The sequence below is a fragment of the Mus caroli genome, chromosome 10 (genome assembly GCF_900094665.2).
Source record: "Mus caroli chromosome 10, CAROLI_EIJ_v1.1, whole genome shotgun sequence".
Lineage (NCBI taxonomy): Eukaryota > Metazoa > Chordata > Mammalia > Rodentia > Muridae > Mus > Mus caroli.
Window position 1 is genome coordinate 66,938,729 of NC_034579.1, and position 27,585 is coordinate 66,966,313.

Here is a 27,585-nt window from a genome sequence, read left to right on the forward strand (position 1 = left end):
GGGGGGGTTATGGGAGACTGTTTGGATAGCATTGGAAATGTAATTGAGGAAAATATGTAATAAAAAATATTAAAAATTAAAAAAAATAAAATTAAAAAATAAATAAATAAAAGTTTTAAGAGATGTTAGAGTAACTTTGAGCTATGGAGACAATGAAACATAAAATATGGAGTTTCCATATCTGCTCACTTCCCTGACCTCCTCCATGAAGAGCATTTTGCACACTGTACATCTGTTATAACAGTTGGGTCAATACTGTTGCACAGTTCAGAATTCAAGCCCAGTGTCTATAACAAACTCTCTCTTGGCTGTGACCCTCTAGTACACTTCAATGCAGGTTTGGACAAGTGCACAGTGCCATTTATCTTTTATTACAGAGTTTGAAGAACAGTCTTGCTGTCCTAAAACAATTTTCCTAGCCTATCTATTTATCTCCATCACAGATCATTCTAGATCTTTTTACTATCTCCGCAGTTGGGTTTTTACAGACATGGGTATCTTTGGAATTAGGCAGTAGTATCAGACTGATTTCTCTCACTCACCAAATCACACTTTCATTTTATGTCTAAATAGCTAGTTCTTTATTAACCAGTAATATTTTTGCTTGTTTTCTTATCATTTACCTGTCAAAGAGCATCTCGGCATTTTTCTGAGTTTGTCTTACTATGAATAAAGATGCCATAAACTCATGCCTGAAGAGTTTTTCTTTGTTTGTTTGTGTGTTTTTGTGTTTTAAGATTTATTTATTTATTATATGTAAGTACACTGTAGCTGTCTTCAGACACTCTAGAAGACAGGGTTAGATCTCATTATAGGTTGTGAGCCACTATGTGGTTGCCGGGTTTTGAACTCAGGACCTTCAAAAGAGCAGTCAGTGCTCTTAACTACTGAGCAATCTCTCCAGCCTATGCCTGAAGTTTTTTTGTGTGTGGAGATGTTTTCAATCAAAACCATCTAAATTATACAAAAATACAGGAAGTAGGTCACATGATAAGATTATGTTTTTCTTTACAAACACAATTAAACCATCTTACAATTTCTGTGCTGCAGACGTACCAGATGTGTAGCTTGGTCTTTGTGTGGGTTCCCCAACAACTGTTGTCTGTTGTCTGTGTGGGGATCCCATTTCCCTAACTGGGTTGCCTTGTCTGGCCTCAGTGGGTAATGGGAAAAGAGGGAGTGGACTGGGAGAAGAAGTGGTGGATATTGGGATCTAAAATAAATGAATGAGGAAAACTTCTGTGATATTCTGCATTCTCACAATCAAGAAATAGGCTGTTTCTCTTTGTCCCTTCAGATTCTACTGTTGCCATTGTTTCAGATTTTACCTTTGTAGTCAGAGAGTGATCTCACCTTTGTATTGTGATTGGTTTCAGATACAGTTCTTTTCCTTATAGATCGTATGAGTTGCTGGTGGTCTAGCCCAGGGGTTCTCAACCTTCCTATTGCTGCGACCCTTTAAGACAGTTCCTCATGTTGAGGTGGCCCCCAACCCTAAAATTATTTTTGTTGCTAATTCATAACTGTACTTTTGCTTTTGTTATTAATCATAATGTAAGTATCTGTATATAGGATATCTGATATGTGACTCCCATAAGAGAGTCATTTGACCCCAAAAGGGTCATGAGTCACAGGATGAAAAACACTGCTGTGGATTCTTAAAAACCTTTTTAACTGAGTTGTTTTTCTTTGTAAGATTTAGGAGTGTTTCATGTGTTCTATGTGCCAGTCCTTCATTATATAAGAAAATAGCAATATTATTTCCCAATTTAGACTTTTCTTTTAATTTTCTTTAACTGTGTCTTTGTTTGGATTCATTTTATTTTTTGATAAAATTCAATTGTCTTAGTATTTCCTGTTGTTGTGAAGAGAAACAATGACCAAGACAACTTATTTAAAACATCATTTAACTGGAAGGCTTGCTTACAGTTTTGGAAGGTGAGTCCATGATCATCGTGGTGGGAAGCATGGCTGCAGGCAAATAAGTAGCCATGGTGCTAAAGCAGTGACTGGAGAATTTTCATCCTGATCCATCCTGATCCATAAGCAGGGAGGGTGGAGGGAGGGAGGGAGGGAGGGACACACACAGAGAGAGAGAGAGAGAGAGAGAGAGAGAGAGAGAGAGAGAGAGAGAGAGAGCGCACTAACTGGGAATGGTTGAATGGCATAGGCCTATGAAACCTCAAGGCCATACCTCCAAATCCTTCTCAACTAACTCCACCCACGAGGGAGAAAATATGTGTGCCTATGGAGGCAATTCTCATTCAAACCACCACACCAATTCCTCAATATATTTCTTTAATAATGGTGCTCCCTGTGTTTTATCAAAAAGTTATCACTAAGCCAAAGGGAACCTGAAACTGCTTTTTCTCTTTATCCTTCACACGTTTGAGAGATTTGCCCTTTATGTCAAGGTTTCTTATCCATTCTAAGTGGTGCAAGGTTATTATTTAACTCATTTTGTATGTCAATGCCCATGAATTCCAGCACCATTTGTCAGAATATATTCATTTTATTAATCATATTTTATGGAAAGGTGATGATTTATTTATTCATCTCCGTACATGCTTTTTAATTCTTGATTATTGCTTCTTCTAAAGCATCAGGCATAGCACAGAAGCATGGGAAAGAGGAACACATATTCAAGTTGGCTTTTTCTCGAATGATAAAGTCATTTACTGTTCACTGTGAAGCCATGAGAAGTCCAGGTTCTTACACCACACACGTGATGCTCAACGTTTCTGTTGTATTCATTCCAGTTATCATTCAGCAACATCTCATCTACTGACTTTTCCCAAATGAAAACAGTGCTTATTTGCAAAGTTGCTTTCCTTGGCAAAGATGTGTTGAAATGTTTTCTCTCACTGTTAGTTTGTTCTGTTGTATTTTCACACACTTATTAGTTAATAGAGTTGGAGTTAACATCCGTGAAGAGGCATAAAATTTGAGATTCTTCTGTCAGAGCATAGGGCCTAAAAACCATAGGAATGTATTATTATGAATTTGTAGTCACTGTCGTTTGCTCCTTTCTTTCCAGGATGTTCTTTGGGATTGTGTTTTAGGAATTTACTTTACAAGTAATATTTCATTAATCAAATTGATAATGAAACTGTTATAGGAATGCTAATTCTAGGGCTGGTAAGAATGATAGAAGTTGAAGTGCATGAAAGTGCATGAACTGATCATAAAAGGTACCTGAATTCTGGCCTCAGCACCCACATCAGGTGGTGCACCCACTTGTAATTTCAGCTCCAGGGGATCAGATCTGATATCTGTTCTTGTAAGGAACTATACTCAACTGAACATAGCCATATAGTCTCTCTCTCTCTCTCTCTCTCTCTCTCTCTCTCTCTCTCTCTCTCTCTCTNTGACATGTGCCAGGCATTGTCTTTGGTGCAGGGGAAGGTAATTCTGTGTGTTTCTCTTCTCTGAAGTATTATTCTCAAGGAATAAAGATTAAAGCTCTTCTTCTTCTCTCTCTCTCTCTCTCTCTCTCTCTCTCTCTCTCTCTCTCTCTCTCTCTCTCGTACATCCACAGATCACACATTTAACACACAATATTTTTAAATAATAGTAATACTAAATTATACTTGCTTGAGTTAAAAATAGCCCCAAGATGAAAGCCCTATCCTGGAACTAAGGGATTTAGTCCTCAGCCCTTTATTAGATAAAGTTGATGTCTGTAAAGGATTCAAGATTTTGTTGCAGGCTGCTTGCACATTTTCAGAACTACTGAAATATTTTCTTTTTAAACAGGAAATGAGCTACTTTGGGTTTTAAAAATTAGACAAACCGTCTTCCCACCATATTCGTAAAAGACTGTGTGTTTGGCTTTGGCTTCGCAATAGCAGGGAGGACTGGAAAGTTGTGGGTATTTATTTGGCCACAACAAAAACAAATATTTGCTGCATTATGTTCAAATGACTTCATGTATCCCACACAATCTGTGAAAGGAAAACTAATCCAATAATCACAAAGTCATTGTACCTGCATTGGCCTTCAATGAACAAGACACTTGGTGAAGAGAGTCGCTGTGTATCTATATCATAGCTTTCATTTTCTGTAGATGTACGTATCTTGAAATGTTTAAAGCATTTAAAGTCTAGCAATAAACTAATGTATGAAACTGTTGATGTGTTTATAAACCTTTGTGTATTTAAATAGTTATATTAAACATATTTTTCAGAAGAATAAAGGTATTGCATGTTTCTTTTAGTTTTTTGTTGTTTTATTGTTTGATTTTTTTTCCTATTTGGTTTTAAAACAGATGAATTAAATCCTGTGGAAATGAAATTCAATAAAATTTAATTGGGCCAAGTTGAACTATTTCATGCCAGGGCCATTATACCATCTGTTTCTCCAAAATGCTCATTTAATTTAGGTTGGTGTATTAAAAAAAAAACATACAGAAATCAATTCATACAAAGTTTTTCTTCATTAATAACTAAGCATATTTTGCTTAAAATCATTTCTTTGGACATGGTAAGACCCAAAGACAGTACCTATTTTAATTCAGTTACATATTATACAGTAACATATACTAAATTGAAGTAGCATTGCTTTTTCCAGGATTAAGTAATTCAACTCTAACTGGAATAATTCAGTAAGGGGAATCCTGAACTGAAAATAAGGGCATTTTCCTTGAAAAGTATTCTTTTACCACACAAAACCAAAGGAACAACTCTTGTTTGAAGTATTAAACACAGGCTTATGATCACATAGTCCTGGTTTGTCCTGTAGACTTTTAGGTCTGTGGATGCGTCTTACAAACTCCTACACACATGCAGATATACAGGTATATTCCCTTGTCAATATGCATGCTGACAATGTACAATAGTGTATAAATGCTCACAGTTTCCATGAGTCACTGTGGAACAGTGGTTCACAAAAGCAGCCTTGCTTAGGTAGTTTTTAACTTTCACTATTACCATTGTTTGTCTGAGTGTGTGTGAGTGATATAGGGACACACATACAATAGTGTGCATGTGGAGACCTCAGAACAACTTTGCTGATCCATTCTCTCCTCTGTCCTCCACATTGGTGCTAGGGTTCCAGGTGAGGTTGGAAGGCTTGGGCAAGCACCTTGACCCACAGAGCCATCTTGCTGGCCACCACTTAAGGAATGTTTCATGAGATCATCCTCATTTTTTGGATTATCAGGCTATACATTTGACACTGGCTCAACGTTTAGAATCATATTATTTAGGGATAGACATTTCTCAGAATAATGTTCAAGAGTGATTTGTGGCAAGTAAGGCCCCTTCACCTAATATTCTTAAGATTTTAATTCAAGATGCATTTTTCACTTATTCTGAATGTCTAAAAGCAGAAAAGCCTCTATGTATCTAGTGGTTATAAGATGCTTCACATTTTACAGTTTTATATTAGATTCCATATCGATGTCTTTTAAATAACTGTTATCAGTTATTGCATCAACTCTGGAAACAGGTTCATGGGAAATGAAGGCTCACATTGTTTTGTAAATTAAAATGTACTCTACTGGAAGAGCCTGAGTGAGAACCAACATGAGGAACAGAAAGGTATTCTGTAAGGTTAGTCTCTAACGTGCCTGCATCCATCTCCTTACTGAGTTACTTTGGTTTGAAAATTCTTGTGGACATATTCGACCATGGGCTAAGAGCAATTTGTTTCCAGATTGAGTACATGGATAATGGACCATCTGACCTTCAACGACTGATGGGAAACCAAACTCTGTGATAAAGACCACAGTGTCAGAAATGCTTACTGCGTGCAAAATCCAGAGGTTGTTGGAGCTTGCATGAAAGAGTTGACATAAACCCTTAAAGATGAATCCTCAGCCAGAATTTTTCACAATTTGAAATTAGGCAATGAAAATTTTGCTCATGATTCCGGAAGAAATGCATATGCATGTTGAATCCAAGAATAATACATGTACAAAAATGCATGTATAGGGGCACAATGCACTGATGTACACACAGACACCCCGAGTCATGCATATGCACATGTGAATACATGCAGACATATGCAAGCACACACACACACACACACACACACACACGAGCATACACTGACATACAGCAACTAGAGTTTCAGTATACTTAAGTGTGATTTTACCCTCAGATACATTCTTCCTTCAACAGGGCAGTTTCTGTGGTGACTATGGAGTTGCATTCGTCTGTATTTTAATGGCTTGTTATTTCAAATCCTCTTTTATGTAGAGCCTGAAAACCTCTCTTGGTTCTCTCTGCAGACATTACTATCTCCTGCATCGCCCCCTTGTTCAGCCAAGGTCTTGTGAATGTGATGAAAACGTACATAATCAGCCTCATTATAGGATCAATCTGTGTTGCCATAGTGGGGATCCCTTCTCATCTCAGTTTGATCTGTGTGGATGTAGAGACACCAGGTATTAATTCTTCAGAGGCCATTTTTACTCAATAATCCCAGGAAAAGATTTTGAAGGATTTTTTTTCTTTCTTTTCAAACTTCTTGCTTCTCATTATTTCCCAACTTCTCAGTTGTTACTCTGTGTTTCAATGTTGCTGTACTGGGAACTCACAATAAGAATGGGCACTTGTATCTGGACAACGTGGCTGATTTCCAATTGGACCTGGAGCCTACTGAACTGGGTGTGGTGAAATTAGCTTTAGAAACATTTTGAATGAAGATGAAGGATAAGCAAAGATTAGGGCAGGGAAAAAATGGCCAAGAGTTCCAGCAGGCAAGAGGAACCTATGGCTCCAAATCAATAAAATGTATGCTTTTCATAACCAAAGAATACAAAAATATTATGAATACAAGTATGTGTCCTGCTATGTTCATCTGGAACATAAAATGTAGGGAAACACTCTACAAGGAAGGGTCCTCAAATGGTTTATGCATACAGTTCAAATGCTATTCAAACAAATGTGTATGTAGAAATGTTTAGGAAACAAGAATAATAGTGTGCTAATTAAAAACCACTAAATGAATTGTGATTTAAAAAAAAAGAGGATCTAGATACTATGTCTGGTGGTATTTAACAACCCAAATGGTAGAAATATGTGTTTTCAAGGACATATTAGAATTTTATTATAACTTCAATGTGTTAGATATATAAAGGGAAATTACTCTAATAGCCACAAATAATACAAAAGGATGCACAGATTGCTTTTATTGATACTAATGAGTTAAGAATAATGGATTCTTTATAGCTACACACAGCCTTCAAAGTGTTAGAGTTAACATATGGTGACAATGAAAATCAATAGATGATCATAGACAGTAACATGCTTATAACAAAATCAAGGCGAGGAGACAGTACGAGCTGAGGGCAGACCTTACGCCAGTGACTGGCATGAGAAACTACAACAGACAAGGTTCAAAGAGTGAAATTTGAGGCAGCAGATACGTCTCACTTATCTGTAGATACGGTGACTGGGTTACATGAAGGTGTACTGTTTGGGAAGCTTCTTAAGCTGTAGTCTCTTGATGTAAGATACTTTGCATGTGCTTTCTTGCCCTAATAACTTATGGTAAACATAATCAGGAAGAACTAAGGAGAAAGGGAAGTTAGACCACAGAATATGTACAAGAAAATATATGCCATGTGTACAAATCAAAAGGTCTCCTCAAAAGAAGGGTGTGACTCAATAGATTCAAGCAAGGGTTGTTGGTGACACTGTGTCTTTATGGAGTGACCATGTTACAAGAGTCAGATCCTTTGGGGTAAAGACTCATGTTAGGCAGACTAGAGACAGCAGTGAGTCCCACTGTTCTAAGATTAATCCAGAGCTCTGACTCTGAGTACCAGCAGAGATCTGGAAGACTACCTTTTTTTCTGCACTTCTAGTGTTTCAAATCGAGCTTTTGGCTCTTGTTTTAAAGGTTTCTTATAGAAATTGAATAATATTCTATCGGGCTTCCTACGCTGTTCTTAGGGATAACATTGTCAACTATCAGTTGGGCCAGGATATTGTGAAGGTCTGTATGAGCCTTTCCCCTACCATTCTGAATGTGATCCTATTTCCTTGATTTTAATGGCTGATCATTAACACATGATCACATTTGTCTTATTTACTGGTCTGTGATATCATCTCCATTGTGTCAGAATTGTTAATGAATGTGAAAACATCAACTTCCAGAGATGTAGAATCTTCCATAATACGATCTTCAGTAGGGCAGTGAAAGGAAGGCCTTTAAAGCTGTGGGGGAGTGCAGTAGAAGATCTTCCATATCCAAGGGAAGCCCATTAAGGCATGGAGTGTTATAAATAAAGGTGAAACATTCCACTCTGTGGGATGGTTCCTTAAATTTAAGTAACTAAGCAACCCAGAGCTTTAGGAAGTCCCTGTAACCCAGGTTTACTGGATATTTGGTACTACCAGCTTATTTAAAATGTAAGGACTCCCAGAGGCATCCTCAGAGTAGCTGAGCTGCCAGGAAGAATCTGGTACCTGCCAAAAGTCTGGATCCTAGAAAGGACACTGTCCAACCTGCTGAGCCTGCCTGCAGGCTGGGCAGTGTGCTCCAGGTTCCCTGCTTTGTGAACTACTGTCACCCCTGCTGGGGTGGGCCTTGATGATGCAGCCCTCTTTGAGTTGTTTCAGCTCCTGTACGTAACCCCTCATTCAGATTTCTGTAATTAACCTCAATAAAATGCAATGGTTCACCAAACAAGACTTAGGTATTCTCCTTACGCCGGTCTGTGGCAGGCTCCCTGTTTAGAGAGAGTAAATGTGTGTTCCTGTCTCTCCAGGAATAGTGTCACACAACAGGGATAGGATTGGAGATGAGAAAGCAAACTGCACATAGAAGCAAAGCCCAGTGCTGGAGCTTTGTGGCAGTGTTCGTAATTAATTGTCCCTGAGGCAAAAGCACTGTTGAATGTTTCAGTTCTATTGGCTGATTGAACAAGGTCTGGTAGCTTCTACACTATTAGAGCTGCAAAAGCAGTGGGTATTCCACCCCGTGTCACAATGGAACATCAGGGGAGACACAGAGTTTGAAAGCATCATACCAAATATGCATACACAAAGCAGTGGGCACTTCCCAGCAGTTAGCCTCTTAGCTTGGAAATGGGCAAAGGAGAGAACAGGGAAACCCAATCTTCACTAAGCCATTAGTGTTTGCAAGCAGGTGTTTCGTTTGTTTGTTATCTGGTAATAACGATAACTGGCAAGCCAGCTATGGTGCAAATCTGATTTTTCCTTTGTGCATGACTTGTTAACCTCTGAGCATCACAGTGCTTTTTATGTAACTCCACCCTATCCTTCATATTATCTGTTTTGAACAGAACAGTTTGCTTTTATGATTAATAGGTCTGGGGGAGTCTATAGCAAACAACAAACTACCGTACAGGCACTTGAATTTTATAGTGCCTCATGCATAATCTGAGATTTGGTGTCAGGGTGCCAAATGGCACTGAGGCAGGAGAAGCAAGGAAACCCACTATTGAAATGTTCTGATAGAATCCAGTAATAGCAGTGTGTGTGTGCGTGCATGTGTGTATGTCCAGTAATAGCAATGTGTGTGTGCGTGCATGTGTGTATGTGTGTGTGTATGTGTCAGTGCACATGTGTGTCTTTGTGTGTGTGTCTTTGTGTGTATCTGTGTGTATGTTTGTATATGTCTCTGTGTGTGTGAGTTTGTGTGTGTNTGTGTTTGTATGTGTATATATGTGTGTGTCTGTGTCTGTGTGTGTCTCTGTGTGTGAGTGTAAGTTGTGTGTGTGTTTGTGTGTGTGTGTGTGTGTTTGTGTGTGAGTGTGTCTCTGTGTGTGTGTGTCAGTGTGTTGGTTAAATATGCTTAAAAACAAAGAACAGATGACCAAAATGTCTGGGGTGAGACAAGAGTAGAAAAGCTTGGTGAAATTATGTTCTGTGGTATAAGATGATGGAGAAATATTAAGTTGGAATTTGGTTAATGGGGAGCTGGTAAATGGGGAGAGCAAGTCATATATATATATATATATACATATATATATATATGTATATATATGTATATATGTATATAGTGGCTTCAAGGGAAGGTGCTTATTTGTAGTCTTAAGAATCTTCTGTGTATCAGCATAACACACTCTATTTATTCAACATTTTTTACATATTCAAACTAATGTGTACATTTTAAGCAGCAGAGCAATATTAACCAGGAACAAGTGTCGGTGGTCAAAATTAAAAATAAAAAGACATTTTTTAGTGAGTGTCTAGTGTCTGCCTGACATTAATTAATCTTACATCATTCCTTTTTTTTTAACAAGAATGTTGCTAGAGTCATTAACCCAATAAAACTATGGCAGAACTGCATAGAGGCTGTGCAACGTGTTCTCAGCTACCAAGCAACTAAGGCAGACTGTCAGCCATTGACTGACTTTTTATTGGGTGCAGTGATTTTGTTTTCATAAATGAAGAGAGACATGCCCATGGGGTTTAACTGCTTCACAGGTTCGTTGGGTTGTAATGGTTGAATACTGGATGTATTCTACATGCACACTATGCGTTTAGTTCATGCACACTGCAAACTTGTTACCATAGCTAAGTTATCATACTCATCATGGCACATAGTCACCTCTACACATGTATAAGAGAGACTTAAGGAATTCGAGTGAATGCTATAATGCCAATTACAGGTTGATCTCTTCAAACATTAATGTCTTCAAGGTAGTTTTTCTTTTCTTTTTTTTTAATTTTTTTATTTTTTATTTTATTTTTTTAATTAGATGTTTTCTTCACTTACATTTCAAATGCTATCCCTGTTCCTAGTTTCCTTTCCGAAAATCCCCTATACCCTCCCCACTCCCCCTGCTCCCCAACCCACCTGGCTCTGGCATTCCCCTATACTGGGGCATAGAACCTTCTTCACAGGACCTAGGGTCTCTTATCCCATTGATGACCAAATAGGCCATCCTCAGCTACATATGCAGCTAGAAACATGAACTCTGGGGATACTGGTTGGTTCACATTGTTGTTCCATGTATAGGGCTGCAGACCCCTTCAGCTCCTTGGGTATTTTCTCTATCTCCTTCATTGGGGACCCTGTGTTCCATCCAATAGATGACTGTGAGCATCCACTTCTGTATTTGCCAGGCACTGGCATAGCCTCACAGGAGACAGCTATATCAGGGTCCTGTCAGCAAAATCTTGTTGGTATATGCCATAGTGTCTGGATTTGGTGGTTGTTTATGGGATGGATCCCTGGGTGGGGCAGTCTCTGGATGGTCCTTCTTTCAGTCTCAGCTCCAAACTTTGTCTCTGTAACTCCTTCCATGGGTATTTTGTTCCTCGTTCTAAGAAGGAACAAAGGCCACTCCTGGACATATATCCAGAAGAAGTTCCAACTTGTAATAAGGACACATGCTCCCCTATGTTCATAGCAGCCTTATTTATAATAGCCAGAAGCCAGAAAGAACCCAGATGTCCCTTAACAGAGGAATGGATACAGAAAATGTGGTACATTTACACAATAGAGTACTACTTAGCTATTAAAAACAATGAATTTATGAAATTCTTAGGTAAATGGATGGATCTGGAGGATATCATCCTGAGTGAGGTGACCCAATCACAAAGAACACACATAATATGCACTCACTGCTAAGTGGATAATTAGCCCAGAAACTTAGAATACCCAAGATATAATTTGCAAAACCCATGAAACTCAAGAAGAAGGAAGATAGCTTTTCTTTTTCTTTTTTCTTTTTTCTTTTTTCTTTTACAAACATTATAATTGCTTTAAAAGAAATGTTCTCCTAATCTTTGATTTTATAGAGCTAAAGTTCTGGACATGACATTGTCCCTTTGGATCATGGCTGCCTGAAAGTCTTGTCTGTTACACAAAAAGGACAAAGTTTATTTTACTTACATTTAATTTTTCATGTAGCCTCAGTTAATCTGCATGTGAAATCTTATGCAATACGCTTCAATTAACAGCAAAAAACATCATTCTTTTATCCTGAAACCAACACATGATAAGGAGAATTAAGATTTGTTTTTGGAATAAGCATTTTTATCAAAAGATCAAGGCTAGGATTATGACAGCTTTACATCAGCCATCAAAGGTTAAAAAAGCAACTGCTGTCCGATTCAAGCCAAGAGTGATAAGAGATAATTAGTTTTATGATTGTACATATTATTTTATCCTCATCTCTGTAATTCATAGAATTATATGTAATAGCAGCTTTAAGCTTGTGGTCCAATAAATAGTGCACAGTTTAATTTAAAATAACTGGGCAATTTCTTTTAAATGCTTATTACGTTGATGTTTTAAAGGCTCACAGGACCCTTTGAAGTCAATTCTAGAATTATTAGATATTTTTGAATCCTTTGCAATTATATAAAACCTAATATCTTTGTTTTAATCTGTTGTGGATACTAAATATATAAATTTTAAAATGTTTTAGCCATGTCCTTTCTCTATACCAATTCTAACATCATTTTAACACCTCGAACTTATGTAGTACCTATAGGTATGAACTCTGAATGAAATATATTACACCAAAGAACATTACCCCATATTTTTAAATAGCCAATAAATCATTAAAATCTTAATTTAAGAAATAATTTGTCATTTGCCAACTGCCTATCTGAACTCTAACAGTATTATCTTTATGTCTATCACATTTTTTCTTATTTAAAACATATTTTAATGTTTGATTTTTAAATTTATTTTTATTATTTTGGAAATTTATACATGCATATAAAATGCTTTATTAAAATACACCCTATTCTCTCTTGTCTTGCAGTTCCCCAGCTCCTTCAACCACTAACTCTCCAAAATTCATGTTGTAATTGTTTGTTGTTGTTATTATTATCACAAACCCACTGAGCTCACCTTATCTTGCTGATACGTGCATGAATTCAAGTTTTTCTTATGACTTAGACATTCCTGGACAGAACTAAAGGAGAGGTGTTTGGTTGGTTTTGATACATAGAAGGCTTTGCATTGGAAATACAGACTGCTTTCATGTCTGCCTTGCATCCTGACACTCTCTGCTTCTCCACAGGGGTCCTCCTCTAGACTCTCACCTGCTTATCCATCTCTAATTTATGTGCACTGATCACAAGGTGTGTTATTGGCAGTACAGCATCTGAACTGAAGCACCTCATTCTGATACAGCATGCTTCTTATGTAAAATTGCACGTCAGCTTTCCCAGTTAACGATGAAGATGAAAACCATGCTAATGATATGCTGATCCTTGTTAGGTACTTAAAAAATCTCCTCTAGGGTTTTTTTGCTTATCAAAGCAAGTCCCCTGAGTTCACTATGTTACACTTCTATAATGGTGTAAAGCTAACTTTTCAATCTACTGGACTCACACATATTGTGATTCAAGTGAGTGCTACCTCTTACTCGATATATTTACATCCCTGCTATTTTATGCCCTCATTTCTATTAGTTATTCCACTTATGTTTTTATTATAGTCCATGCCCTTTGGTTATTTTTCTTGAATTATCTCAAATACTTCCAATTGATCTGCTAATTTCTTACTTAATTGCTAAATACCATCCTTACCAACATCCTTCCTTCCACCACCTGCACAACTCCCTTGCCTTTTTGGAAGACACACCCACTTCCATTGCTCAAGATGCCCAACTTCAGATCCATGGTCTTCTCAAATTAAGGATTATGACTATTTGGCCTCTCTCTCCATTTTAACAATGTCCATCGTTGTGTGTGGCTTAATGTTAGTCTTAAAATAATTCCTACCCCAGTGCATTTCCAAACTGATGGGGATAAGAAAATTTTTCTTAAGAGATTTTTTTTTTTTAGCATTGCCTTACATGAAGATAACCATATCATACAGAATTACAAAATGAATGTATTGCTTTGGTTGGATTTACATATTTTTGATATAAAATTATTCCAGATAGGCCAAAACTATCAATACATTGTGAGCCTCCCCCACCTCAATCCATATTTTATTTTTAGAGTGGGTTTAAAATCTGTGTCTGGAACATAATCATGGTCTTACAGAGCTAGGGGTGCTGGTAGTAATGAATCCTAGTGTAGAGCTAAGAGTTCCCTATAAGGCTTTGTGAAAGAGCTGCCTACAGAGGCCATATATATTCATATACAAGTATCACAAGTAACAGAAATTCTCTCCAGTGTGATGGCACACAAACTTCTATGTCATGCTTTATCTTGATATGGTTTCAATAATATAATAGAACCCAGAGAGAAAGAATACCACCCACCAATGGCATTCCTATCTCATTAATGAGGACGAGGGTTCCCCCCAAATGTAGGGCATATTAATGAACATATGTATAACACAATGTTTCAGGAGTGTAAATATCTGTAAAGCGCTATGAGATCTATTGTTTTGGTTTAAACAGTTGTTGACTGAAAAGCAAGAATTTGTGGCGGTGAACATAGTAAGACTTGTTTCTAATGGGCAATAGTCACCTCAGTTAAACCTCTTAGGATAGTCAGAATTATAGGTAACTCCCTGACTTATAGGCAAAAAAACAAAAACAAAAACAAAAACAAAAAACAAAAAACAAAAAAAAACTATCGTGAAGAAATAAGCCATCTTTCATTATAGGTAAGAAGTCTGTGACTCTCTCCAGACTTCTGTAGAGTACATAACTGAAAAATTGGCCCAGTGTTATGGATCAGGAAGAAAACACAATTCACACAGAAGGAGTGGTGTTTTATATTCATGTAGAATATTAATTTATTTAACGTTCTTAGATAAGTAAAGAGCTACCCGTGTAGAAAGAAAAGAAGTCATGGCAGCTAAGTACGAAACCAACATAAAACTCAGCTTTTTCTCCTACCATCAACAAATATCTTGAAGATAATTAAAATATGATAAATTCTATGGCTACAAAAATATAATCTATTTACCTGTAAGGGGAAAGGCTTGCATGAAATCATCTGTAAATCATAAAAGGGTGAAAGAAATTTTGATGAAATGTAGATATTTGCTTTGTGAGTGTCGGAAAATCCCTCCTATCTTAAAGATACAAAGTCTCCAGTGAATGAACAATTCATCACAATTAGCTGCAATACATTGTCAGCCGCATTTGGGGCCGGAGTTAAATTATTATTTTGTAATGTACTTTGAACAAAACTCAGTGATGAAATTAGAAGATACACCACACAGCCCTTGGGATTTACTTGAAAAAAGATGGGAATATGGTTCTGTGAAAGGAAAGGGCAGGGAGGAGCAGGGACAGACACATCTTCAGGACAAAGTACTTTTTTTTTATATTGCCTTTTGAATTTAACAGCATGTCTTAGTAAAAGTTAAATAAGCTCCCCTATATTTGGGGCTATATGTTCAATATCCTGAATAAGTGTAAATGTTAATTTTCCTAGTATTCTCTCATGGAAATATAGACAATTATAATTTTTACATATTCAAGGTAGAATATTCTCTTAAGAAAATTCCCCTGAAAGAAAAATGATATAATGAAGATAACAGGCAAATCTGACAAAGTAAGATGAACACAAGAATGAAATCTAAATAAGGGAACAAGAGATGAAGTAAGACTAAAGTCTGTCAGAAGATGACTATTCTGTCAGGTGTGCCCCAAGTTTCAGCAAAATTAGGAAGAAAACGGATTGGGAAAAACCAATGGGTTATATAGGAAAATAAATATAAGAACCCAAGTTGACAAACAGCACAGAAATATCAAAGTAAAACCACAACTAGAGAAGAAGTCATAGCCACTGAACTAGCTTAAAACTTAAACTGAGCACCAGATCATAGGCCAAACATACAGAATGAAAGAAAAAATAATGTATGTGTCATTTATAAACCTACAAACATTCCCCTGTGGTGATAACATTCCACGATATGGCAGAACTGGCCATGATTAAATTTGGATCATATTGCTTCAGTTTTGTAGTTGAAAGAAAAACATCGATTGTAAGCAACATATTAATATGAACAATGTAAATGTGGTTGGGGTTATGGGCAAGAGAGTAACCATTACTACCCTTAGATATTTCTGGCAACTGGCTCCATTTGGCAATAAATAAATGATGGGAGAAATACTTTATTTAAGGGTAAAATCTGGACTCACAACCTCTACTGAGATTTTTAACTCTGTTTAATCAGTGGAGATAAGAGGGCTTTGACCCTCCTTGAGTGGAGTAATGTGTATTGATTTAACAATTTATCTCATCAGCCTCGTTATACTCTTGGAATATTTGAGTCTATGGGAGCCATCATCTTAGAAGGAAGAGGAATTAGGAGATGGTATCTGTCCTAGTTAGGGTTTTACTGCTGTGAACAGACACCATGACCAAGGCAAGTCTTATAAAAACAACATTTAATTGGGGCTGGCTTACAGGTTCAGAGGTTCAGTCCATTATCATCAAGGCATCAAGGTGGGAGCATGGCAGTATCCAGGCAGGCATGGCACAGGAGGAGCTGAGAGTTCTGTCTTCATCCAAAGGCTACTAGTGGAAGACTGACTTCCAGGCAACTAGGGTGAGGATCTTATACCCACACCCACAGTGACACACCCATTCCAACTAGGTCACACCTATTCCAACAAGGCCACACCTTCAGATGGTGCCACTCCCTGGTCCAAGGATATACAAACCATCACAGTATCTAAGGGAAAAAATGACAATGAGATAGCTAGGGCATTGTATTAGATGTGAGGAAGATAACAGAATTGGCAGATAATTGACTTTAATTTGAGATTAACATCAGACAAAGGAGGTACAAGCCACAAGTCTTAAGTAGGCGTGGCAGCTTAGTGATTGCCTTATCGCTCAGCTTCTTATCACCCATTTCTATGGCAAATGAATTGCAATGTGTCCCTCAAAAAAGGAGAGAAAATCAGACAAGAGCATGTACTAATGTCTGAAGGGAGGGGAGCAAATCTACAGTGAGATATTCTCATATCACCAATTACTCATCGAGATATTAGCAGTTAGTGTGGGCCAGAGAGGGGGCATCTTCTTCAGTGGTGTAGATGCTGACCATTCAAAGTGCCTCCGTAAATAACACCTGTGGCCGTGTTCATGCGAGCAATCCTAATCACTCTTGGTGTGATACACACACACACACACACACACACACACACACACACACACACACAAAGAACGTGGAAGAGGTGCTTATTGGAAAAAAGAAGGGGTTTACTAGGTGGGAGACAGTGATAAGAGAAGTTAATGGAGTGTGAGCATGATAAAATTGCTATATACATATATAAAATTACTCTAAAGTCAATTACTTGATAAAAATACAAGTTAAGCCTGTTTTTATCTAAGTCCCTTGATGCTAGTATATTAGTATATATACTAATGGGGGCAAGAAAATAGGAGTGCTTTCTGTTAAATAGTGTTGCCTCGGCAAGTGTAAGTCCATAATCACTAAGTAAAATAAAAATAAAGTACACTAAAGTGCATCAATGTGAGAACAGTAGAATTTCCAGATAACAATATGCACCTGAAGACAGGTAGTAACAGTGAGACGACCTAGCCAGTGCACTGTTTACTCTCATTTCTCAGCCTTACCTTCCGCTGATCTTGGGGCTCATGATCACACCCTACCCCTTCTACATCCAAAATACAGGATTTGGATTTGGGTTTTGTTTTATTTACATATTCATCCAACCATTTACATTCTCAGCGCTGCCCCCTTCTGGTCACCCCATCACAGAGTCCCTCCCCTATCCACCATCCCCTTCTCCTCTGAGATGGTGGGCAAACCCCTAGGAATCTACCCACCCGGCACATCAAGTCTCTGCCACTAAGGCCAGACAAGGCAGCCCAGCTAGAACATATCCCACGGGACAGGCTTTAGAGGCAGCCTCTGCTCCAGTTGTTGCGGGGACCCAGATGGGGACTGAGCTCCATACGTGCCAGGGGCGGGAGGATAGAGCCAGCTCGTGTATGTCTTTGGTTGGTGGCTCAGTCTCTGAAAACTACCAAGGATCCAGGTTAGTTACTTCTGTTGGTCTTTCTGTAGAGTTACTATTCCTTTAGGGCTTTTAATCCTCCCCTCAACTCTTCGGAGTCCCCGACCTCCATCCAATGTTTGGCTGTGGGTCTCTGCATCTGTTTGAGTCAGCTGCTGGGTAGAGCCTCACAAAGATCAGTCATGCTAGTAGGCTCCTGTCAGCAAGCATGACAGAGTATCATTAATGGTGTCAGGGATTGGTGCATCTTTCCCAGGTGTCACACCTCCTCCCAGAACTCTGCTTCTCACTATAGGTGACTCCCTTCACCAGCTAGCGGCATCCCTCCTGCATTCACATATTGTAGAACGAGGCCATCTCAACCCTTCCTTTTTCATCCTTCATTACCAGATGTTTCAACAAGTCTCCATTTAATCAATGCCCAAGTCATCTTTCCTTTCTTGGTAAAATCATAACTATCTCCAAATTTTTTATCTTCTAAGCACACAGCCATTAGACTTTCACTCCCATAATTTCAAAACGACATTTGTCAGGGTTGCATACTTGCATCCAGCCAAATCCGCAACTCATTACGGAGAAGCCTCTGTCTGCTGTATGTGACACACTTCACCTTGAAGCTCACAGCTGGGAACCTTGTGGGTCTGTCATCCTGATATAAAGCTTACAAACTATGTCCAGCAGGTGGCAGTACTGTGCCACCAGAAAGCCATAGTCTCTCTCCGCCCCCTTTATTTTTAAATCGTTGTATATTAGTTGTATAGAATGATAGTTTAATTGTGACATCCGTATATGGATCTTGTCACCTTGACCATCCCTACCCTTGTGTCCACTTCCCAGCATCCTTTACTCTTTTACTTTCATGGCTGACCCCTCCCCTCACCCCCACATTCCTTGTAGAAGAGGAAACAAGAACCAGTTGTCTTTCTCCAGCTTGATGATTTAACTTACTGTGGTGATCACCAGCCTCATTGAAGTCCCCAAACCATGGTGGGAACTCGGGCTTCTTAGGACTTAGTTTCCTTCACCCTTACAATGGTTTTATACTTGTACGAGGCTCCAGGAGATAGTTTACACAACCTTGTCATTTCTGCTTCTTAGTACTGTGTACCGCACACTTTCATTTTCTCTTTTTACTAATACCTCTCCTTTTCCATTAGTTCCTTGGCTTCAGCTCAGGGTATTTACATTGGGACATTCTAAAAAGCTCCCAGTATTTTTTTTTTTATATATATATCCCAACCAGCTCCCCGTCCCCATTCTTCCTCTTCCAATGACCTCAGTGATTATCACGCCTTTACTCTCTCTGGAAAGGTGATCCCCATCCTTGCTTTACTTTCTCAGTTCAACTCCTTAAGTTCCAGTCCCACTTGACTATTCAATGTACATTTTCAAATGAACATATCCTCAACTCACTTCATGGCTTCTTCCATCCTAGATGTGAAGTTTGCACATCCCACTGATGAGTGCCCTCAATTCTATTTGTCTTGGATGAAAGTTTAAAATTATCATTCACCCACATTTTGCTGTATTCCTTTCCCTAACATTTAGAAAAAAATATTATCTCAACTTCTACCTCCCAGTGACGGCTTTCGACTGATCACCAGGTCTCCTGAATTGCTCTGGGAGAGGGGACTACTATTTCATAGACTAGGCTCCATTGGCCTGCCTGCATTCTGTGTTCCAAGATGTTGATCCTTCCCTCATCCCGGGCTTCCAACACCAAAGAGAGATTGAGTATTTGGCAATATAAGTTAGCATTTGTGGGGTTTGTGTTTTGTTTTGCTCAAAGCTCTCCTGTGACTCTGTGTCAACATAGAACTGACTGGTACTGCCACTCTGGTCTGATAAGTTCCTCCACATTGGCCTCTGCTCCATTCCCTGGCTCCTCATGGTCCATCCATCTACCCTGCTACCAACAAACCAGGACTGACTTGTCCTTAAAGCTACCAGTATTGGCCCTGTTTTCATTTTTGTTTTTTTCTAGAAAGTTGTTTTGCATATGTGCATGTCACAGACTCCTGTTTGAGGAGCTGTAAAGATCAAGAGTATGCTACAGTGATTTTCCAGCCACATTTTCACATGGCTTAACTTCCACAATTTGACACATTCAAGCTGAGCTATCAAACTTGATCGATGAAGCTCCTCACCAGTACTAAGGACTGGTACCTCCATTTGTTGTTGTTGTTGTTGTTGTTGCTTTTGTTGTTGTTTTGTACCAGTATACTGGTAGTAATTCTATGAAATGATTCAGGATTATGATGCTTGCTGTTTAGTGCTTCTAATGAGCTACTGTGATACTCAATATCTTTAATGAGTTTGTTCTTATTTAACTCAGTCTGAATCAGGTTGTGTTTCTTGTAAATAAAAGATTCCAAAGAAAAACAAACACAAAAAGCAAAGTGTAACAAGAAAAAGAACCCACTCCTTTTAAAACATGTGAAGATAGTTAAATATTTAAAATAGGTCTATTTTGTTGAATAATTTCAAGTCTATGAGGATACTAAAGACAAGACCCATTTTATAAAAATACAAAACCAACAGTTGTTTGTCACATCCCTCCGTGAAAACATTAGCAAGAGCCATATTCACAAACTGGAAATCCTTAACACCTTCATCACAGAAACAACATGAAATACTATGTATTTGGTAATGAAGGAATATTAAATCCATGCCTCTTTCCCCAGAGGATGTGCATAAAAATAAAGTAAAAAGCAAATTGTATGGAAATATTAAGTGTCAGAGTGTGTTTTGTTTTACAAATTTGCAGATATACAAGTGTGCTTGTAAATATGTTTTCAAGACCAATTTATAATTTTTAAATATGGGGTAGTGTGGCACATTAATAAGAAAAAAATGGTCATTTATAAGTGTAGTGAATAGAAGGAAAGTTAAAAGATGACTAAAACTATTGTCTTAGTTATCAGGCTGTTTTGAGACTTCTTTTGTCAAAGCAATTAGTCTAAATGTGTTCATTTTAGCCTCAGGCAGACTCTTCAGACAATGGCAAAAAAAAAAAAAAAAAGTCACATTCTTCACCAAAATATCACAAAAACAGTCTCTAGGCCACACACTAAAAGTCTTCTCTGAAACCTCTGGAGCTAGGTTCCCACAGTTCAAAACATACGCGGGAACACTGCCTTCCATGCTTCTACTAGTATGTCCCATGGAGCTCCACTTAAAAAAATCTACTGCTTTACAAAGATCCCAATATCCACATTCCTCCAAAAATAAAAAGCACCTATAGTCAGGCCTATAACAGCAGTACCCCATTCCTGGTACCAAATTCTGTCTCACGGAGGATTTTACTGATGTGAACAGACACCATGACCAAAGCAACTCTTATAAAGGATAATACTTAATTGGGGCTGGCTTATAGGTTCACAGGTTCAGTCCATTAGCATCAAGGCAGGAGTGTGGAAGTATCCAGGCAGGTGTGGGAGGAACTGAGAGTTCTACATCTTCACCCATAGAAAGGCAGGAGCAGACTGTCTTTTTCCACACTGACCAGAGCTTTAAAGCCCACCCCCGCATTGATTGACACACTTCGTCCAACAAATCCTCAGCTTCCAACAGGATCACTCCCTATGGGCCAAATGTATTCAAACTACCACAGCTATCAATGAGCAAAGTGTACGTTCTTTCTTGTGAATGATACTGTAACCCATAAATGAATAGTGAGTCATGATATCAGCAGGAGAGGGTCTGTTGTCATCTTTGCTGGATTTTAGACAGACTTCTTCACATTTGTAGCATCCTTGTGAAGAAAACTCAGAGATGCTCATAGGTGCCCTAGGTCTATGACTGAAAGTTCTTTGAACTGCAGCTATTTCTAAGGTCTCCATATGGCTCCTAAGCCTTGTTTGTGTAGGTGACTGCGTGTAGGTATATGTATAGGTGTTTGTGTAGGTGTGAGTATAGCTATTGTGTAAGTGTGTGTGTAGGTATGGATCTTATGTGTGTAGATGTGTATAGGTGTGTTTGTGTAGGTTTGTCTGTACAAGTATGTATAGGTCTCTGTGTGTAGGTATGAGTGTGTATAAGTATGTTTAGTTATGTTGGCATAGGTCTATGTGTATGTGTGTGTAGGTATAGATGTGCATATGTGTGTAATTGTGAGTATATAGGTATCCATAGGTATAAATGTGTAAGTGTGTGTGTAGGTATGTGTATATGTGTCTTTGTGTATGTAGGGGTGTGCGGTGTCTGTGTGTGTGTGTATTAGAGTGGTTGTTATTTGGGCTTCTTTTTTAATTCTCATTTTGAGTTTATTTCTTACTTTATCCCTTCCCTGTCATATGTCACAGTGGTGTGGCAATCTGCTTGAGAGAATTCTATAGTTGACAAGGTCAAGTCTGAATGTCATTGTTGATGACTCCCCTGGATATTGCATGATGGCCCTCCTGTGCAGGGCCTGGGTTCCATGACTAAGCTTGTGGGGGAAATCTTGATAATTAAGGGTGCAGTCTACCATGGCTGGATAGCTTCTCTGAGCTTGGAACAAAATGGAGGGTTCCCTTTACCATCAGGGCTTCCCCTACTCTGACATTGACTGGGGAGTCCAACCTCTCACACCCTCTAGATGGGAAAGGTCAAGTAGTCCTTGGCAGACCTACAAAAGTTCAACTTCCTTCTCTGCCCCTTAGTTGTGGCTGAAAGAATAGCTCAGTGGTTAAGAGCCCATAGGGCTTCTGTAGAGGGACCCAGTTTCAGTTTGCAGGACCCACATTGGGCAGCTCACATCTATATAACTTATAAATCCAGCTCTGGCCTTCAAGGGTCCCTGCTCTCATATACATAAACCAAATACACAAGCATACATGAATGTATGAATTAAAATTTTTTAAAAGTCTGTAAGGGAAAGAAGACAAATACAGCATATTATTATGCTCATTTATGAAGACTAAAATGTTTATCTCATGGAATAATAACATGGAAAGTTATTCTGGAGCAGCATGGAGGGAGAGAAGGAGGAAGAAAGGATACAATCTGGGGTAAAGGCATCAAAGGACAAGAGGAGTTCTTTCTGGGTGACAATACATAAAGCACAGGCAGGGGCACTCCTCACGGCCAGCTATGCTATATTTCAAGATGACCAGAAGATTGAGATCCTCCAACTCAGCACCGATTAATGTTTGAGGAGATGGAAGTTTTGGTTACCACCTGGAACATGGCATATTTTATATAGTGTTAAATATTGTAGTCTCTGTGCACAAGTCTGTGTTTAGAAATATAGCTGGTTTTGGGACTGTGATGGTTTGTCTGGGTTGTCAACTTGACCATATGTGGAATGAACTACAATCCAGAAATGGAGAGCACACCTGTGAGTCCAGCCTTGAGACTGGAAGTCACATGCCTTTAATCCAGATCTTGAGGCTTCTGCTGGACATCTACCTTCAACCGTGGAAGAAGGAAGAGTTCATTATTCTTAGCCTGCTTGCACTTACTCTCCAGAACATTTATTAGAGCCTACTTCTTCAGGACTCCAGCTTATACAGAAGACCAGCTGAAATAGCCAGCCCGATGAGGCTGAGCAACTGCTAGATTCTTGGACTTTCCATTCACACCTGGCCATTGTTGGGTTAGTTGTACTCCAGCCTGTAAGTCATTCCAATAAGTTCCCTTTATATATATACATATACATATATATATGTGTGTGTGTGTATTAATATATACATATATCATATGCAATATATAACATATAGTTCCATATACATATATACACATATACACATATTCATTGCATAAGTTCTGTGACTCTAGAGAACCCTTAATAAGACAGGGACATAGTAGGATTGGGGACAGACCTTAACTGATGAAAAGAGACAATGTGTTAAAATGTTGAGGTATAAATCAGACAAATGCCCGCAATATATTCTGTAAAGAGGTTTTGACAATAACTTCATAGACCGTAGGGATAGTCGCAGGGTGGTGGTTTGTTTTTGTCAACTTGACGCAAACTAGAATAACTCAAGAAGAGAGGACCTCAGTTAAAAATGTCTCCATCAGCTGGCTCTGTGGTTATGTCGGTGGGAGCATTTAAAAAAAATTTTTTTTATTAGGTATTTTCCTCATTTACATTTCCAATGCTATCCCAAAAGTCCCCCATGCCCTCCCCCCCTCCACTCCCCTACCCACCCACTCCCACTTCTTGGCCCTGGCATTCCCCTGTACTTAGGCATATAAAGTTTGCACGACCAATGGGCCTCTCTTTCCACTGATGGCCGACTAGGCCATCTTTTGATACATATGCAGTTAGAGACACGAGCTCCGGGGATACTGGTTAGTTCATATTGTTGTTCCACCTATAGGATTGCAGACCCTTTCAGCTCCTTGGGTACTTTCTCTAGCTCCTCCATTGGGGGCCCTGTGATCCGTTCAATAGCTGACTGTGAGCATCCACTTATGTGTTTGCTAGGCCCCTGCATAGTCTCACTAGAGACATCTATATCTGGGTCCTTTCAACAAAATCTTGCTAGTGTATGCAATGGTGTCAGCATTTGGAGGCTGATTATGGGATGGATCCCTGGATATGGCAGTCTCTAGATGGTCCATCCTTTAGTCTCAGCTCCAAACTTTGTCTCTGTAACTCCTTCCATGGGTGTTTTGTTCCCAATTCTAAGAAGGGGCAAAGTGTCCACACGTTTAGCAAATTGTATCTTATATCTTGGGTATCCTAAGTTTTTGGGCTAATATCCACTTATCAGTGAGTACATGTTGTGTGAGTTCCTTTGTGAATATGTTACCTCACTCAGGATGATGCCCTCCAGGTCTATCCATTTGCCTAGGAATTTCATAAATTCATTCCTTTTAATAGCTGAGTAGTACTCCATTGTGTAAATGTACCACATTCTCTATATCCATCCCTCTGTTGAGGGATATCTGGGTTCTTTCCAGCTTCTGGCTATTATAAATAAGGCTGCTATGAACATAGTGGAGCATGTGTCTTCTTACCAATTGGAACATCTTCTGGATATATGCCTAGGAGAGGTATTGCTGGATCCTCCGGAAGTACTATGTCCAATTTTCTGAGGAACTGCCAGACTGATTTCCAGAGTGGTTGGGAAGCATTTTCTTTATCGTTGTTTGATATGGAAGGGCCCAGCCCATGATGGGCAAAAAGATCTCATGATAGTTGTTATACACTGTGGTGTATAACAAAGTTAGCTTAACAGGCAAATAAGCAGAGTTCCTCAGTGGCCACGGGGTTTAGTTCCTGCCCTTGCTTCCCTTGGTGATGGACTACACCTCTTTCATGAAAATAAACTCTTTCTTCCCATAAATTGGTTTTGATCAGTGTTTGACTGCACTAAAAGCAAACTAGAATGCTCAGACAGTGGTAAAGCCTCACATTTATACGTGGCAGACCTCATTTCATGTTAACACATGTTTTGGCATGTTAAATTTATTTTTCCGGTTGTTCACTGACAAACTGTCTGGCTCTTTACTCCCAGTACCCATTGGTCAATATGGTGATTCCCAGGCTCTAGGTGGCTTCTTGCAACTTGTGACCTCCTGTTTTTACATTACTTTGGCTTTCCGTTGGTGTCTTCAGAAACCCACAGGGACACAAACTTTGAGGCTTTTCAGCTTTAGGAAAGAACACTTACAACTTTTCCCACGTACAGCCTCATTTCACATTGATCCACAAAAGGAATATTTCTCAACTATGATTTGTCAAAAAAAAAAAAAAGAGTATGTTGGTTGCATGCCAATTTTCAGCTCCATAAACTATTTCATTTTGAGAACACTCATACCTCAGATGAAAACCATCCATAAAGAACAAAGAAAAACAAAAGTAGCTGCTCTGTGAATTAAAACACGTGTAACTTAGCTCCCTCGAAACTTTAGAAATGGCAGCAGTGTTGAGAATTTTCCCATGGCATTGTATCTGAAGTCCCCATGGAATGGCTTGGCAAGTCCGATGTTGGAAACAGGGAGATTGGGGTGCTAGGGAGGAATATAAGGGGGAACAGTGCTATAGGGAGACTGGGTCCTAGGGAAGACACACTAGGGGGAACACTCCTGCGGAGCAGGGGAAATCTGTGCGCACAACCAGGTCTCTACATCATCATGATAAACTAGGGATAGATTGTCACGGGCCTCTCTTGGATCCGTGTTGTAAGGTGGTGCAGTTGCTTGAAACTTAACTTTATTTTTGACGCACCTCAGATACCCTCTCCTGCCCCAGCTCCGCGATACAGGCTGCTTCTTTATGGACTAAGTCAGAAGGATAGATTTCCAAGCAGTCCATTACATCTGAGAAGTCATTCTCCTAAGTATCGAAAATGGCCTCTGACGCTCTATTGATCAGAGTGCTGTGATTAATTATATAAATTATCCTCTTCGCATTCTTTACCCAGCATCGCCTTTCTTCTCCCTGCAAGGGAAAATGTAAATTGGGAGTCAGCTAAGCAATGCCTCAGATGGTTCCATTCGATTTGCTTGCAACGTGGTTAACAAGTCCTTTTCCTTGTTTACATTTTCCTGGAGACAGAAATGGTTTATGTTTTTCTTATATAAAGTTTATAATTGTTCCGACAGAGTTTTTGGCTAATAATACATTGGATTCTGCAAACTACATCATTCCCTTCTCTTCATTATACATGAATATATACATTTTATTAATGTATTGCTTTAAATACACTAAGCTATAACCCTTCATTGTGAGCCATACCTGATGATTGTAAATTATATATTAATATACTAATCAAATCTCTTAAGCTTTTAAAATCCAGGGATAGGACTAAAAGCCTCAGTTTAATAAGAGGAGAGGGATTTGCCTACTGATTCTTGTCACCTCCAAATCCTTAAGCCATCGTAGCTTGAAGAGTTATGTGCAGGTGCCAAATGCTCAGGTAAACATGAATGAACCCACACTCATGAATATCTGTGTACACACTAGCACATCCATAATTTTTCAAATCTTGGTCCCTCCCTCCCCTCTATAAACAGTTAAGCTGAACACATAGCTGCTTTCAAATATTAAGACTTCCCTTGCTCAAAATCCCTATCATAGAAGTGGATAGACTGCCTCTAAGCTTCTAGAATCTTGTCATTGAGCTCATGTCCCTTTTATTCCTAAGTGACTAGGTTCAAAGATAAAAGTGCTCAGATACATAGTCAACCTTAGGAGTATGCCCAGAAACAGTTAGGTAATGTTGAGAGGGAATTTTCTAGAAAAGGTTGGCAATAGAATGAAGAAACAAGAGCAAGTGGGTCCTGGGCTGAAAGGCAAACTGACTGTTCCCAAGATAAGACTTAACATCCTGTTTGCTATCTTCACTCCTATTATGCCCTCCCTACCTCATGCTACCGTGGATCAAGCACAGAAGTCTGTGGGAGATATTAGTAAAATATGACTAGCACTCTTCCTAGACAGAGCGATGCAGCACCTTGCTTGGGTTTGAAGGTTTTCATCATTGCATCTGTTCTTCTGTCAACTTTCAATTCAGTGGTATTTCCATTTGCATTTTACAAAGAAAAACCTATGCAAGGGTACTACAGCAAAATAATAAAAATAATGTAAGCTTGAATTGTTTTCTACCATAGAGCTTGCCGAGTGAATAATGGCAAACATGAAGTCAAGTTTGACTGTCTCTATGAGAAGGTGAGTGTGTTCATATTGTTCTCTTATGGCTGTGTACTTGTGATGGTTTGTATATCCTTGGACCAGGGAGTGGCACCATCTGAAGGTGTGGCCTTGTTGGAATAGGTGTGACCTGGTTGGAATGGGTGTGTCACTG

General features: G+C 38.9%; 1 long non-coding RNA gene across 1 annotated transcript in view; it reads right to left on the bottom strand.

Moving 5' to 3' along the window:
* The window catches only part of LOC110302793, a 48,190-nt gene extending 21,967 nt beyond the window's left edge, over nucleotides 1-26,223 (bottom strand). The window contains exon 1 of the long non-coding RNA XR_002378841.1: nucleotides 26,007-26,223. This is a non-coding gene — a long non-coding RNA (uncharacterized LOC110302793). The remainder of the gene's footprint in view (nucleotides 1-26,006) is intronic.
* Between the last annotated feature and the right edge of the window lie 1,362 nt (nucleotides 26,224-27,585).